This window comes from Pan paniscus, chromosome 6 (assembly GCF_029289425.2).
Source record: "Pan paniscus chromosome 6, NHGRI_mPanPan1-v2.0_pri, whole genome shotgun sequence".
Lineage (NCBI taxonomy): Eukaryota > Metazoa > Chordata > Mammalia > Primates > Hominidae > Pan > Pan paniscus.
The window spans coordinates 133,762,214-133,779,908 of NC_073255.2; positions in this window are offsets into that span (position 1 = coordinate 133,762,214).

A 17,695-nucleotide genomic window follows, 5' to 3' on the forward strand; every position below is an offset into this window, starting at 1 on the left:
TCTGTATAAACATGGAAATAACTACACCGCTATTTGTATAAACAAAGAAATATCTACACCGTGACTTGTATAAACATGGAAATATTTACACCGCTATCTGTATAAACATGGAAATTTCTACACCGTTATCTGTATAAATATGGAAATATCTACGCCGCTATCTCTATAAACATGTACATATCTACACCGCCATCTGTATAAACATGGAAATACCTATACAGTCATCTGTGTAAACATGGAAATATCTACACCACCATCTGTATATACATGGAAATATCTACAATGCCATCTGTATACACATGGAAATACCTACACGGCAATCGGTTTATAGATGGAAACATCAACTCCGCCATCTGTACAAACTTGGAAATATCTACACTGCTATCTGTATAAACATGGAAATATCTACACAGCTATCTCTATAAACATGGAAATATCTACAAAGCCATTTGTATAAACAGGGAAATACCTACACAGTCATGTGTAGGAACATGGAAATATCTCCACTGCCATCTGTATAAACATAGAAATATCTACACAGCCCTCTGTAAATATGGAGATATCTGCATAGGCATCTGTATAAACATGGAAATATCTGTAACGCTATCTGTATAAACATGGAAATGCCTACACCGCTGTCTCTATAAACATGGAAGTATGTACACCGCTATGTGTATAAACATGGAAATATATCCACTGCTCTCTGTATAAACCTGTAAATATCTACAGCTCCTTCTCTATAAACATTGAAATATCCACACTGCCATCTGTAAAAACATGGAAATATCTACACAGTCATCTGAATAAACATGGAAATATCTACACCACCATCTGTATAAACATGGAAATACCTACAATACCATCTGTATACACATGGGAATATCTACACAGTCATCTGAATAAACATGGAAATATCTTCACCACCATCTGTATAAACATGGAAATACCTACAATACCATCTGTATACACATGGAAATATCTACACAGACATCTGCATAAATATGGAAATATCTAGCCCACCATCTGTATAAACATGGAAATATCTACACTGCCATCTGTAGAAAGATGGATATATCTACACCGCTATCTCTATAAATATGGAAATATCTACACCGCCATCTCTATAAACATGGAAATATCTACACTGCCATCTCCATAAAGATTGAAGTATCTTCTCCGCCATGTGTATAAACACGGAAATATCTACACCACCATCTGTGTAAACATGGAAATATCTACACCGCTATCTGTATAAACATGGAAATATCTACAGCGCCATCTGCATGTCCATGGAAATATATACGCCGCCATCTGTATAAACATGGAAATATCTACACAGCCATCTGTATAAACACGGAAATATCTACACCGCGATCTGTATAAACATGGAAATATCTACACCGCGATCTGTATAAACATGGAAATACCTTCACCACGATCTGTATAAACATGGAAATATCTACAAAGCTATCTCTATAATCATGGAAATATCTACACCACTATCTGTATAAACATGGAAATATCTACACTGTCATCTATATAAACATGGAAATATCTAAACTGCCATCTGTGGAAAGATGGAAATATCTACACCACGATCTGTACATATATCAAAATATATACACCGCTATCTGTGTAAAGATGGAAATATCTACACCGCAATCTGTGTAAAGATGGAAATATCTACACTGCTATCTCTGTAAACATGGAAATATCTACGCCACTGTCTCTGTAACCATGGAAATATCTATGCCACTATCTGTATAAATATGGAAATATCTACATCGCTATCTGTATAAAGAAGGATATATCTACACCGTTATCTGTATAAACATGGAAATATCTACACCGCTATCTGTATAAATATGGAAATATCTACACCGCCATTTGTGTAAACATAAAAATATCTACAGAGTCATCTGTATACACTTGGAAATATCTACACAGGCATCTGTATAAACATGGATGTATCTACACAACTATCTCTATAAACAAGGAAATACTTACAGCGCTATCTATATAAACATGGAAATATCAACGCCACAATCTCCACAAACATGGAAATATCTACATCGCTATCTGTATAAACAGGGAAATATCTCCATCAATATCTGTATAAACATGGAAATATCTACACTGCTATCTTTATAAACAAGGAAATATCTACACCGCTATCTGTATAAACATGGAAATATCTTCAACGCTATCTGTGTAAACATGGAAATATCTACACAGCTATCTGTGTAAACTTGGAAATATCTACACAGGTATCTTTGTAAAAATGGAAATATCTACACGGCAATCTGTGCAAAGAGGGAAATATCTACACCGCTATCTCTGAAATCATGGAAATATCTACACCGCTATCTGTATAAATATGGAAATATCCACACCACTATCTCTATAAACATGGAAATACCTACACCGATTTCACTATATACATGGAAATATCTACACTGCAATCTCTATGTACATAGAAATAGCTACACAGCCTTCTGTATAAACACGAAAATATCTACACCGCCATCTTCAGAAACATGGATGTATCTACACCGCCATCTGTTTAAACATGGAAATATCTACCCCATTATCTTTATAAACATGGAAATACCTTCACTGCCATCTGTAAAAACATGGAAATATCTACACCGCCATCTCTATAAACACGGAAATATCTACACCCCTATCTGTATAAATATGGAAATATCTACACCGCCATCTCTATAAACATGGAAATATCTACACCACGATCAGTATAAACATGGAAATATCTACACCGCTATCTGTATAAACATGGAAATATCTCCACTGCTATCTCTATAAACATCGAAATACCTACACCGCCATCTGTATAAACATGGAAATACTTACAAATTTATCTGTATAAACATGGAAATATCTGCACCGCCATGTGTAAAAACATGGAAATATCTACACAGCCATGTGTATATACATTGAACTATCTACACCACTATCTATATAAACATGGAAATAACTACACTGCTATCTGTATAAACATGGAAATATCTACACCGCCATCTACATATCCATGGAAATATCTGTGCTGCCATCTGCATAAACATGGAAATATCTACACGGTCTTCTGTGTATAGATGGAAATATCAACACCGCCATCTATACAAACATGGAAATATCTGCACCGCTATCTGTATAAACATATAAATATCTACACAGCTGTCTGTATAAACATAGAAATATCTACACCGCTATCTGTATAAACATGGAAATATCTACACCGCTATCTCTATAAACATGGAAATATCTACACCGTGATCTGTATAAACATGGAAATATTTACACTGCTATCTGTATAAACATGGAAATTTCTACACCGTTCTCTGTAGAAATATGGAAATATCTACACCGCTCTCTCTATAAGCATGGAAATATCCACACCGCCATCTGTATAAACATGGAAATACCTATAGAGTCATCTGTGTAAACATGGAAATATCTACACTACCATCTGTATAAACATGGAAATATCTTCAATGCCATCTGTATACACATGGAAATACCTACACGGCAATCTGTGTATAGATGGAAACATCAACACCGCCATCTATACAAACATGGAAATATCTACACTGCTATCTCTATAAACATGGAAATATCTACACTGCGGTCTGTATAAACATGGAAATATCTACACCGGTATCTGTATGAACATGGAAATATCTACACCATGATCTGTATAAACATGGAAATATATACACCGCTATCTGTATAAACATGGAAATTTCTGCACCGGTATCTCCATAAACATGGAAATATCTACAAAGACATCTGTGTAAACATGGAAATACCTACACAGTCATGTGTAGGAACATTAAAATATCTACACTGCCTTCTGTATAAACATAGAAATATCTACGTAGCCCTCTGTATAAATATGGAAATATCTGCATAGGCATCTGTGTAAACATGGAAATATCTGCACTGCTATCTGTATAAACATGGAAATACCAACACCGCTGTCTCTATAAACATGGAAATATGTACACCGCTATGTGTATAAACATGGAAATATCTCCACTGCTATCTGTATAAACATGGAAATATCTCCACCGTTATCTGTATAAACATGGAAATATCTACAGGGCCATCTCTATAAACATTGAAATATCTACACTGCCATCTGTAAAAACATGGAAATATCTACACAGTCATCTGAATAAAGATGGAAATATCTTCAACACCATCTGTATAAACATGGAAATACCTACAATACCATCTGTATACACCTGGAAATATCTACACAGACATCTGTATAAATATGGAAATACCTACACCGCCATCTGTATAAACATGGAAATATCTACACTGCCATCTGTAGAAAGATGGAAATATCTACACCGCTATCTCTATAAATATGGAAATGTCTACACCGCCATCTCTATAAACATGAAAATATCTACACTGCCATCTCCATAAAGATGGAAGTATCTACTCTGCCACGTGTATAAACACGGAAATATCTACACCACTATCTGTGTAAACATGGAAATATCTACACCGCTATCTCTTTAAACATGGAAATATCCACACCGCCATCTGCATGTCCATGGAAATATCTACGCCGCCATCTATATAAACATGGAAATATCTACACGGCCATCTGTGTATAGATGGAAATATCAACACCGCCATCTGTAGAAACATGGAAATATCTACACCGCTATCTCTATAAACATGGAAATATCTGCACTGCCATCTGTAAAAACATGGAAATACGTATACAGTCATCTGTATAAACATGGAAATATCTACAATGCCATCTGTATATACATGGAAATATCTACACAGCCATCTGTATAAACATGTAAATATCTACACTGCTATCTCTATAAACATGGAAATATCTACACCGCCATCTCTATAAACATGAAAATATCTACACTGCCATCTCCATCAACATGGAACTAACTACTCTGCCATCTGTAGAAACATGGAAACATCTACACCGCCATCTGTGTGAATAAGGAAATATCTACAATGCCATCTGTATAAAGATATAAATATCTGCACCGCGAGCTGTATAAACATGGAAATATCTACATCGCTATCTGTATAAACGTGGAAATACCAACACCGCTGTCGGTATGAACATGGAAATATCTACAACGCCATCTATATAAACATGGAAATATCTACAACGCTATGTCTATAAGCATGGAAATACCTACACCGCTATCTCTATAAACATGGAAATATCTACACCGCTATCTGTAAAAACATGGAAATATCTACACCGCGATCTGCATGAACATGGAAATATCTACACCGCGATCTGTACAAACATGGAAATATCTTCACCACGATCTCTGTAAACATGGAAATATCTACACCTCTATCTGTATAAACATCGTAATATCTACACCACCATCTATATAAACATGGAAATATCTACACCACCATCTGTATAAACATGGAAATATCTGCAATGCCATCTGTAGAAAGATGGAAATATCTACACCGCAATCTGTGTAAACATGGAAATATCTACACCGATATCTGTAGAAACATGGAAATATCTACACCGCTATCTCTATAAACATGGAAATAACTACACCGCGATCTGTATAAACATGGAAATATCTACACCGCGATCTGTATAAACATGGAAATATCTACACCGCTATCTGTATAAACTTGGAAATATCTACACAGCTATCACTATAAACATGGAAAATCTACACCGCCATCTGCATAAACATGGAAATACATACAAAGTCATCTGTATAAACATGGAAATATCTACACAGCCGTCTGTATAAACATGGAAATATCTACACAGCCATCTGTATATACATGGAAATATCTACACTGTCATCTGTATAAACATGGAAATATTTACACCGCTATCTGTATAAACATGGAAATATCCACACCGCTATCTCTATAAACATGGAAAAATCAACACTGCTATCTCTACGAACATGGTAATATCTACACCGCCGTCTCTATAAACATGGAAATATCTACACCACGATCAGTATAAACATGGAAATATCTACACCGCTATCTGTATAAACATGGAAATATCTACAATGCCATCTGTAGAAAGATGGAAATATCTACACCGCAATCTGTGTAAACATGGAAATATCTACACCGATATCTGTGAAAACATGGAAATATCTACACCGCTATCTGTATAAACATGGAAATATCTACACCACGATCTGTATAAACATGGAAATATCTACACCGAGATCTGTATAAACATGGAAATATCTACACCGCAATCAGTATAAACATGGAAATATCTGCAAAGCTATCTCCATAAACATGGAAATATCTACACCGCCATCTGTATAAACATGGAAATACCTACAAAGTAATCTGTATAAACATGGAAATATCTACACAGCGAACTGCATAAACATGGAAATATCTACACAGCCATCTGTATATACGTGGAAATATCTACACCGCTATCTGTATAAACATGGAAATAACTACACCGCTATTTGTATAAACAAGGAAATATCTACACCGCAATCTGTATAAACATCAAAATATCTACACCGCAATCTCTATAAACATGGAAATATCCACACCCCTATCTGTATAAACATGGAAATATCTACACCGCCATCCCTATAAACATGGAAATATCTACACCACGATCAGTATAAACATTGAAATATCTACACCGCTGTCTGTATAAACATGGAAATATCTCCACTGCTATCTCTATAAATATCGAAATATCTACACCGCCATCTGTATAAACATGGAAATACTTACAAAGTTATCTGTATAAACATGGAAATATCTACACCACCATCTGTATAAACATGGAAATATCTACACAGCCATGTGTACATACATGGAAATATCTACACCTCTATCTATATAAACATGGAAATAACTACACCGCTATCTGTATAAACATGGAAATATCTACACCGCCATCTACATATCCATGGAAATATCTGCGCCGCCATCTGTATAAACATGGAAATATCTACACGGTCATCTGTGTATAGATGGAAATATCAACACCGCCATCTGTACAAACATGGAAATCTCTGCACCGCTATCTGTATAAACATGGACATATCTACACCGCGGTCTGTATAAACATGGAAATATCTACACCACTGTCTGTATAAACATGGAAATATCTACACCGTCATCTCTATAAACATGGAAATGTCTACACCGTGATCTGTATAAACATGGAAATATTTACACCGCTATCTTCATAAACATGGAAACTTCTACACCGTTATCTGTATAAATATGGAAATATCTACACCGCTATCTCTATAAACTTGGAAATATCTACACCGCCATCTGTATAAACATGGAAATAACTATACAGTCATCTGTGTAAACATGGAAATATCTACACCACCATCTGTATAAACATGGAAATATCTACAATGCCATCAGTATACACATGGAAATACCTACATGGCAATCTGTGTATAGATGGAAACATCAACACCGCCATCTGTACAAACATGGAAATATCTACACTGCTATCTCTATAAACATGGAAATATCTACACTGCGGTCTATATAAACATGGAAATATCTACACCGGTATCTTTATAAACATGGAAATATCTACACCACGATCTGTATAAACGTGGAAATATATACACCGCTATGTGTATAAACATGGAAATATCTGCACCGCTGTCTCTATAAACATGGAAATATCTACAAAGCCATCTGTATAAACATGGAAATTCCTACACAGTCATGTGTAGGAACATGGAAATATCTACACTGCCATCTGTATAAACATAGAAATATCTACACGGCCCTCTGTATAAATATGGAATTATCTGCATAGTCATCTGTATAAACGGAAATATCTGCATCGCTATCTGTATAAACATGGAAATACCTACACCGCTGTCTCTATAAACATGGAAATATGTACACCGCTATGTGTATAAACATGGAAATATCTCCACTACTCTCTGTATAAACATGGAAATATCTCCACCGTTATCTGTATAAACATGGAAATATCTACAGCGCCATCTCTATAAACATTGAAATATCTACACTGCCTTCTGTAAAAACATGGAAATATCCACACAGTCATCTGAATAAACACGGAAATATCTACACCACCATCTGTATATACATGGAAATACCTAAAATACCATCTGTATACACATGGAAATATCTACACAGACATCTGTATAAATATGGAAATTTCTACACAGACATCTGTATAAATATGGAAATATCTACACGGCCATCTGTATAAACATGGAAATATCTACACTGCCATCTGTAGAAAGATGGAAATATCTACACCGCTATCTCTATAAATATGGAAATATCTACACCGCCATCTCTATAAACATGAAAATATCTACACTGCCATCTCCATAAAAATGGAAGTATCTACTCTGCCATGTGTATAAACACGGAAATATCTATACCACCATCTGTGTAAACATGGAAATACCTACACCGCTATCTGTATAAACATGGAAATATCTACACTGCCATCTGCATGCCCATGGAAATATCTATGCCGCCATCTGTATACACATGGAAATATCTACACGGCCATCTGTGTATAGATGGAAATATCAACACCGCCATCTGTACAAACATGGAAATATCTACACCGCAATCTCTATAAACATGGAAATATCTGCACTGCCATCTGTAAAAACATGGAAATAACTATAGAGTCATGTGTATAAACATGGAAATATCTACAATGCCATCTGTATACACATGGAAATATCTACACCGTTATCTCTATAAACATGGAAATATCTACACCACCATCTGTATAAACATGGAAATACCTATAGAGTCATCTGTGTAAACATGGAAATATCTACACCACCATCTGTATAAACATGGAAATATCTACACCTCGATCTGTATAAACATGTAATTATATACACCGCTATCTGTATAAACATGGAAATATCTGCACCGCTATCTCTTTAAACATGGAAATATCTACAAAGCCATCTGTATAAACATGGAAATACCTACACAGTCATTTGTAGGAACATGGAAATATCTACACTGCCATCTGTATACACATAGATATATCTACACAACCCTCTGTATAAATATGGAGATATCTGCATAGGCATCTGTATAAACTTGGAAGTATCCACACCGCAATCTGTATAAACATGGAAATATCTACACCACTATCTGTATAAATATGAAATATCTAAACCGCTATCTCTATAAAAGTGGAAATATCTCCACTGCTATCTGTATAAACATGGAAATATCTTCAATTCTATCTGTATAAACATGGAAATATCCACACCGCCATCTGTATAAACATGGAAATATCTCCACTGCTATCTCTATAAACATCGAAATAACTACACCGCCATCTGTATAAACATGGAAATACTTACAAAATTATCTGTATAAACATGGAAATATCTACACCGCGGTAGGTATAAACATGGAAATATCTACACCACTATCTGTATAAACATGGAAATATCTACTCCGCTATCTCTATAAACATGGGAATATCTACACCGTGATCTGTATAAACATGGAAATATTTACACCGCTATCTGTATAAACATGGAAATTTCTACACCGTTATTTGTATAAATATGGAAATATCTTCACCGCTGTCTCTATAAACATTGAAATATCTACACCGCCATCTGTATAAACAAGGAAATACCTATACAGTCATCTGTGTAAACATGGAAATATCTACACCATCATCTGTATAAACATGGAAGTATCTACAATGCCATCTGTATACACATGTAAATATCTACTTTGCTATCTCTATAAACATGGATATATATATACCGCCATCTCTATAAACATGAAAATATCTACACTGCCATCTCTATAAACATGGAAATAACTACTCCGCCATCTGTATAAACATGGAAACACCTACACCGCCATCTGTGTGAATAAGGAAATATCTACAATGCCATCTGTATAAAGATATAAATATCTGCACCGCGAGCTGTATAAACATGGAAATATCTACATCGCTATCTGTATAAATGTGGAAATACCAACAACGCTATCGATATAAACATAGAAATATCTACAACGCCATCTATATAAACATGGAAATATCTACACCGCTATGTCTATAAACATGGAAATAACTACACCGCTATCTCTATAAACATGGAAATTTCTACACCGCTATCTGTATAAACATGGAAATATCTATACCGCGATCTGTATATACATGGAAATATCTACACAGCTATCTCTATAAACATGGAAATATCTACACCGCCATCTGTATAAACATGGAAACACCTACAATGTCATCTATATATACATGGAAATATCTACAAAGCCATCTGTATAAACGTGGAAATATCTACACATCCATCTGTATATACATGGAAATATCTACACCACTATCTGTATAAACATGGAAATAACTACACCGCTATTTGTATAAACAAGGAAATATCTACACCGTGACTTGTATAAACATGGAAATATTTACACCGCTATCTGTATAAACATGGAAATTTCTACACCATTATCTGTATAAATATGGATATATCTACACCGCTATCTCTATAAACATGGAAATATCTACACCGCCATCTGTATAAACATGGAAATACCTATACTGTCTTCTGTGTAAACATGGAAATATCTACACCACCATCTGTATAACATGGAAATATCTACAATGCCATCTGTATACACATGGAAATACCTACAAGGCAATCTGTGTATAGATGGAAACATCAACAACGCCATCTGTACAAACTTGGAAATATCTACACTGCTATCTCTATAAACATGGAAATATATACACGGCAGTCTTTATAAACATGGAAATATCTACACCGGTATCTGTATAAACATGGAAATATCTACACCACGATCTGTATAAACATGGAAATATATACACCGCTATCTCTATAAACATGGAAATATCTGCAGCGCTATCTCTATAGACATGGAAATATTTACAAAGCCATCTGTATAAACATGGAAATACCTACTCAGTCATGTGTAGGAACATGGAAATATCTACACTGCCATCTGTATAAACATAGAAATATCTACAAAGCCCCCTGTATAAATATGGAGATATCTGCATAGCCATCTGTATAAACATGGATATATCTACACCGCAATCTGTATAAACATGGAAATATCTACACCGCTATCTGTATAAATATGAAATATCTAAACCTCTATCTCTATATAAGTGGAAATATCTACACTGCTATCTGTAAAAACATGGAAATATCTTCAATTCTATCTGTATAAACAAGGAAATATCTACACCGCTATCTGTATAAACATGGAAATATCTCCACTGCTATCTCTATAAACATCGAAATATCTACACCGCCATCTTTATAAACATGGATATACAAAGTTATCTGTATAAACATGGAAATATCTACACCGCCATCTGTATAAATATGGAAATGTCTACACAACCATGTGTATATACATGGAAATATCTACACCGCTATCTATATAAACATGGAAATAACTACACCGCTATCTGTATAAACATGGAAATATCTACACCGCCATCTACATATCCATGGAAATATCTGCGCCGCCATCTGTATTAACATGGAAATATCGACACGGTGATCTGTGTATAGATGGAAATATCAACACCACCATCTGTACAAACATGGAAATATCTGCACCGCTATCTGTATAAACATGGAAATATGTAAACCGTGGTCTGTACAAACATGGAAGTATCTACACCGCTATCTCTATAAACATGGAAATATATACACCGCCATCTGTATAAACATGGAAATACCTATACAGTCATCTGTGTAAACATGGAAATATCTACACCACCATCTGTATAAACATGGAAATATCTACAATGCCATCTGTATACACATGGAAATACCTACACGGCAATCTGTGTATAGATGGAAACATCAACACCGCCATCTGTACAAACATGGAAATATCTACACTGCTATCTCTATAAACATGGAAATATCTACACTGCGGTCTGTATAAACATGGAAATATCTACACTACTATCTCTATATACATGGAAAATCTACACCGCCATCTCTATAAACATGAAAATATCTACACTGCCATCTGTCAAAACATGGAAATATCTACACAGTCATCTGAATAAACATGGAAATATCTACAACACCTTCTGTATAAACATGGATATACCTACAATACCATCTGTATACACATGAAATATCTACACAGACATCTGTATAAACATGGAAATATCTACATTGCTATCTCTATGAACATGGAAATATCTACACCGCTATCTGTATAAACATGGAAATACCTACACCGCTATCTGTATAAACATGGAAGTATCTACAACGCTTTCTGTGTAAACATGGAAATATCTACAATGCCATCTGTGTAAACATGGAAATATCTACACAGCTATCTTTGTAAACTCGGAAATATCTACACCACTATCTGTGTAAAGATGGAAATACCTACACCGCAAACTGTGCAAAGATGGAAATATCTACACCGCTATCTCTGTAAACACGGAAATATCAACACCACCATCTGCATAAACATGGAAATATCTACACTGCCATCTGTATAAACATGGAAATATCTACACAGCCATCTGTATAAACATGGAAATATCTACACCGCTATCTGTATTAGCATGGAAATACCTACACCGCTATCTGTATAAACATGAAAATATCTACACCGCTATCACTATAAAGATGGAAATTCCTACACCGCTATCAGTATAAACATGGAAATATCTACACCGCTATATGTATAAATATGGAAATATCTACACCGCTATCTCTATAAACATGGAAATATCTACACCACTATCTGTATAAACATGGAAATGTCTACACCGCTATCTCAATAAACATGGAAATATCTACACCGCCATCTGTGTAAACATGGAAATATCTACTACGCTACCTGTATAAAAATGGAAATATCTACACCGTTATCTTTAAAAACGTGGAAATATCTACACCGCTATCTGTATAAACCTGGAAATATCTACACCGCCATCTCTATAAACATGGAAATATCTACACCGCCATCTTTAAAAACATGGAAATATCTACACACTCATCTGTATAAACATGGAAATATCTACACCATCATCTGTATAAACATGGAAATATCTACACTGCCAGGAGCTCATGAGCAGCCTGGGCAATACAGCAAGGCCTCATCTCTACAAAAAAATTAGAAATATTAGCTGGCCATGGTCGTGTGCACCTGTAGTCCCAGCTTCTTAGGAGGCTGAGGTGGGAGGATCTACGGAGCCCAGGATTTTAAGGCTGCAGTTAGCTTGGATAACGACTGCACTCCAACCTGGATGGCAGAACAAGAACCTGTTTCAAAAAAGAAAAAAGAAAAAAAAACCTAAAAACTAAAAACTGGATGTAGTTTGCTAGTAACTAAACAGCAAATTAATTGTAACATGCTTACATATCAACGATGTCTTTCTTCTTTGATCATGAACCTGCTCACTAAGAAGCTGCTGAAGTCCATGGTAGTGACAGGTACATGTCTGCATCCTTGTCCTGACCTGCATCTTCTTTGATTGTCCCCATCTGTGTCTCCGACTGGCACTGCCGAACCGTCTTGCTACCTTATCAATGTTGTACTGAACCAGACTGCTAACTGATCAATGTTGTCAAGCTCACTGCACAAACCTGCTCTTACAAGGTAGATTTCTGCCTGGAATAGCCATACTTACACTGTTTATATTCCTTACTCCTGACCCATCCAACGCAGCACAAGTTCTATTTATTGCCATAGAAACATAGGTCATTTGGAAACACCTCCTTCATTTCTATGGAATGTTCAAACATTTCTGACATTTTGGACTCTGTTCTAGCCTCTTGTTAAATATATCCAGAAAAGAGACAAAGCTTTATGGGGAGGCTATATGCACACATATGCTATAGAATAAGCTATCTAAATGCTTAAAAATACTTTCCATCTGTCACCGCACCTTAACAGGTACACAGAAATTAAGTATGTGTATATCTGTCTGTATAGATACGTATAAATATATATCCCCAAAACAAAATCTCATTCTCTTACTTATACATAGGGAGAATATAGGTGAATATACATATACATTTATAGGTAGAACAAAAAACCCTCAGCCTCTTTAGGGCCATGTGTTTTCTCTGAGTAATTGTCACAATTAATTAAAATACATGTGTATGCCTTTTTAGATAAATTTCATCAGACCAGTTTCTGTCTGGTTGGAAAATAATAACTGCCTATTTGCTAAGTGCCCCTGCCCCCATACTATGTTCCAGTGAACTAAAGACCTCTGGCAATCATAGATTTACAACTCAGCAAGATTAAACAATTTATTGTTATTTATGACATCCAAGCTGTATCTTCTGTATTATATTCCACATTAGCATCTATCACCTTACATTTGGGAGATCCTGTCCAAAAAATGATTATGCCTCCTAACCAAACATTCAGCAGGGCTGCAGGAACAGGCCCCCTGAACAAACATCCTGCCAAAGTACTTTAAAGCACCGTGAGCTGCCACAGCTGTGCATTTTCAGATGACTCAGCAGATTAGCGTGGAGTCTCTTAGCCTCTGCTTGGTCTGTTCCTTTCAGTGATCTCTCACATGGCCCAGTCCATTCGGTTTGAAAATCCTCATGAAATGAGCAGATTATGATCTGGCTTCAGTAGAGGGCCATGGGGTGGGCATGGAGGGGAGAGGGTTTGCTCTTAACACAGCCTGAGCCTCAGAAAGGTTTCAGATGGAAAAGCATGGCACTGACTCAGCTCATGCTTAACAGGAAATAATGCACAGACCACACCAAAAAAGCCCTTTATGTTGTGTGAAAGTCTATGCCGGAGCAGCTGCTGCCACCTCATGTACTGTGATAGAGTGTGCATGTGTGTGTTTGTGTGTGCATGAGTGTGAGTATGCACGCAAATGTGTGCTGGGAGGGGTAGGAGATCACACCTTCCACAGTCGCCACCTCAGCCTTAGCTAGCAGCGTGGAGAATTGCCAAAAGTCAAGAGGAAGCTGCACCAAAGCAACTGTGATCACCACATCAGCAGGTGCTTTCTGGTTAGTAAAGCTACTGGGACTGAAAAACACACACGATCTCGTCCTTCTTTTATTTTAATCAGAGCAAACTATTTTTATAATAATTGTGTTATATGAATAAATAATTCATAATGCTGTAACCCATTATCACATTCAATCCTCCCAACAACCCTAGAAGATATGTAGACAAGTATTATTACTTTCCCTATTTTTATAAATGAGGAAATAAACCCCAGGAGGCTAGGCGACTACCCCACGGTCATAGAAGTTGCAAACAGTAGTATCATGATTCAAATCCAAAGCTTCTCCTTTTGTCTTTATCATTTTAATTTTGAAGGTAATGCGTATGCATGTATGATCTTTTAAATCCAGAGATGGATATGGAATAGATAGGAAAAGGGACTCTCCTTCCCCATTATACACCCCCTCCACCCAAGCTATATACACTGTTGACTAGACTATGTCCTTTCAATCCTATTTTCTATGCCTACATTATATACAGAAAAGCAGGATTACGTTACACACAATATTCCAGTCATTGCTGTTTTTCACCAACAAGCTATCATTCACATCTTTTTCATACTACATATAAATTTATATCCTTTATTTTAGGGGTGTATATTGTGCAGTTGTGTCATAAATTATGTACCTGTTCTCTGTTGAACATATAGATTTTTTCTGAGTTTTTCCTTAGCAAAATGCTGCAGTGAGTACCCTTGTACACAGATGTTTGTACATTTGTTCTAGAAAAATCTACAGTAAAGATTCTTAGATTAAGAGATTCCCAGGTTATTAGAAAACTACTCTATTAATTTAGATATATACTTCCAAATTGCCTGACCAAAAAGTTATGTCAATTTAACTTCTATGAACAGTATACAAACATGACAATTTTCCATCACCTACACCAACTCTGGGTAATTTCATCTTTTTTACAAGTTGATGGATTGTTTTAATTTATATTTCTCTGGTTATTAATAAGGTTGGCCACCTGCTCATGTGTTATTATTGATGATATTTGTATTGAATTGTTTGAATTTTCTTGATTTCAAAAAACGTTTTACATGTCATGGATATTAAATATTTGTTGTAAAACTCTCCTTCCAGTATTGTGTATGTGTTTGGTCAAGTAGAATAAACTCTCGTCCTCTGATTTCAGATTCCTTTCTCTTTCCATTAGAAATCCCTAAATGTAAAACTACATATTGATAGCTAAAAACCAGGATGTTTACTAGAGAAAAAGAATACAAAGGCAATAATTAAATATTATATTTATACAAAATACCTACTAGTACCAACTTAAAAAGAGAAAGTAAAAGTCAAATGCTTCTACGACTTCAGACTAAGAAAAAGAACTTTTGAGGTTGAATGTTCCTGAAATTTTTCTTTTCATACAACTACGGACATGACTTCAAAAGTTGATGTGACTAAAAAATGTAAGATATGAAAGATATTTGAAGACTCAGAGAAGGTGGATTTTCATTTTAACAAGTCACATATATATTCTAGATATCCTCTTATTCGTAACTAAGAGAGTCAAATCAGATGAAAGACTCTAAAAATTTCCCTTTGACTGTGTTAAGTAGAAGTAGTAGAGGCATATTGGCCAAATCTTGAGTGTTTGCAAATTGACTCTTATGGCTATAGGCTGGCACAGCTCATTGAAGCCCTAGCTTTTTATCTTTAATTTTAAAATCCCCAAACAATGTATACTAATTTTTCTTGTCCATTATTTCCAAATAATCTTGTTTAAAGGTTATTACAGTGCTTGCTCATGTTACTGTTGTCTAACAGAAGGGTATCCGGGGCCTTAAAACTGAGAGGGTTAGGATTAATGATTCCAATACCTATGCTTGGACATCTCCAAAAGTGGGTTCCAACTTCTTGTCCTCAAGTCTGTATAGAAACTAGCAAACTTCCAGAGTTCACAAAAGGCTCAAAGAGAACAGATGTTTTATAGAAAATTCTTAGAGCAAGTTTCACGCATAATGTTGCTGATGCGTGTCTGCCTTTTCAATAAACATCACTATGCTTTATCACAAGATTTAATAAAGCAGCTTAGTTGAAAATGCCATCTGGGTCTCTGGACACATTAAACAAAGCTTAAAATAACCACCCCAGCAACTGGGAGGACCCAGCTGTTCTCATAATCTGTCCCACTCCTTTTACTTCCCCAGAAAAAGAGTGAATGAAGACCACAGACTAAAAGCATCCAGAAGGAACTGACACAAACAGGGAGATAGATGGAGCCAAGGGCTCCTGTAAGTTTGCTATTGCTCACATAATAGATTTGCTAATTCCACAACCTGCGGATGGTGATTAAGAACGGGAAGCAGAAAGAGGGAAGAGAGAATCATAGAAGGGCTCATTCAAGTTTTCTAATGTATCACAAACCTGTCCTCCCTAATGTCTGGATCATAGCAGCCCATTCCATTCACCTATTCTCTAGTGAACTCCAATAGAAAATACAAAGCCATCACCACCCAGTTCTTTCTCCCTTCTAGAGATGAGATATTAGCCACCCAATCCCAGATTCTCAGATCCATTCCAGGAAAGAAGCCCTAGGTATTGAAGCACAGCTTTCCCTCCCTCCCTTCTTTCTTCCACCCCAAGATTTGTTCCCCAGATAGTTCTAGTAAATGCAAAACCAA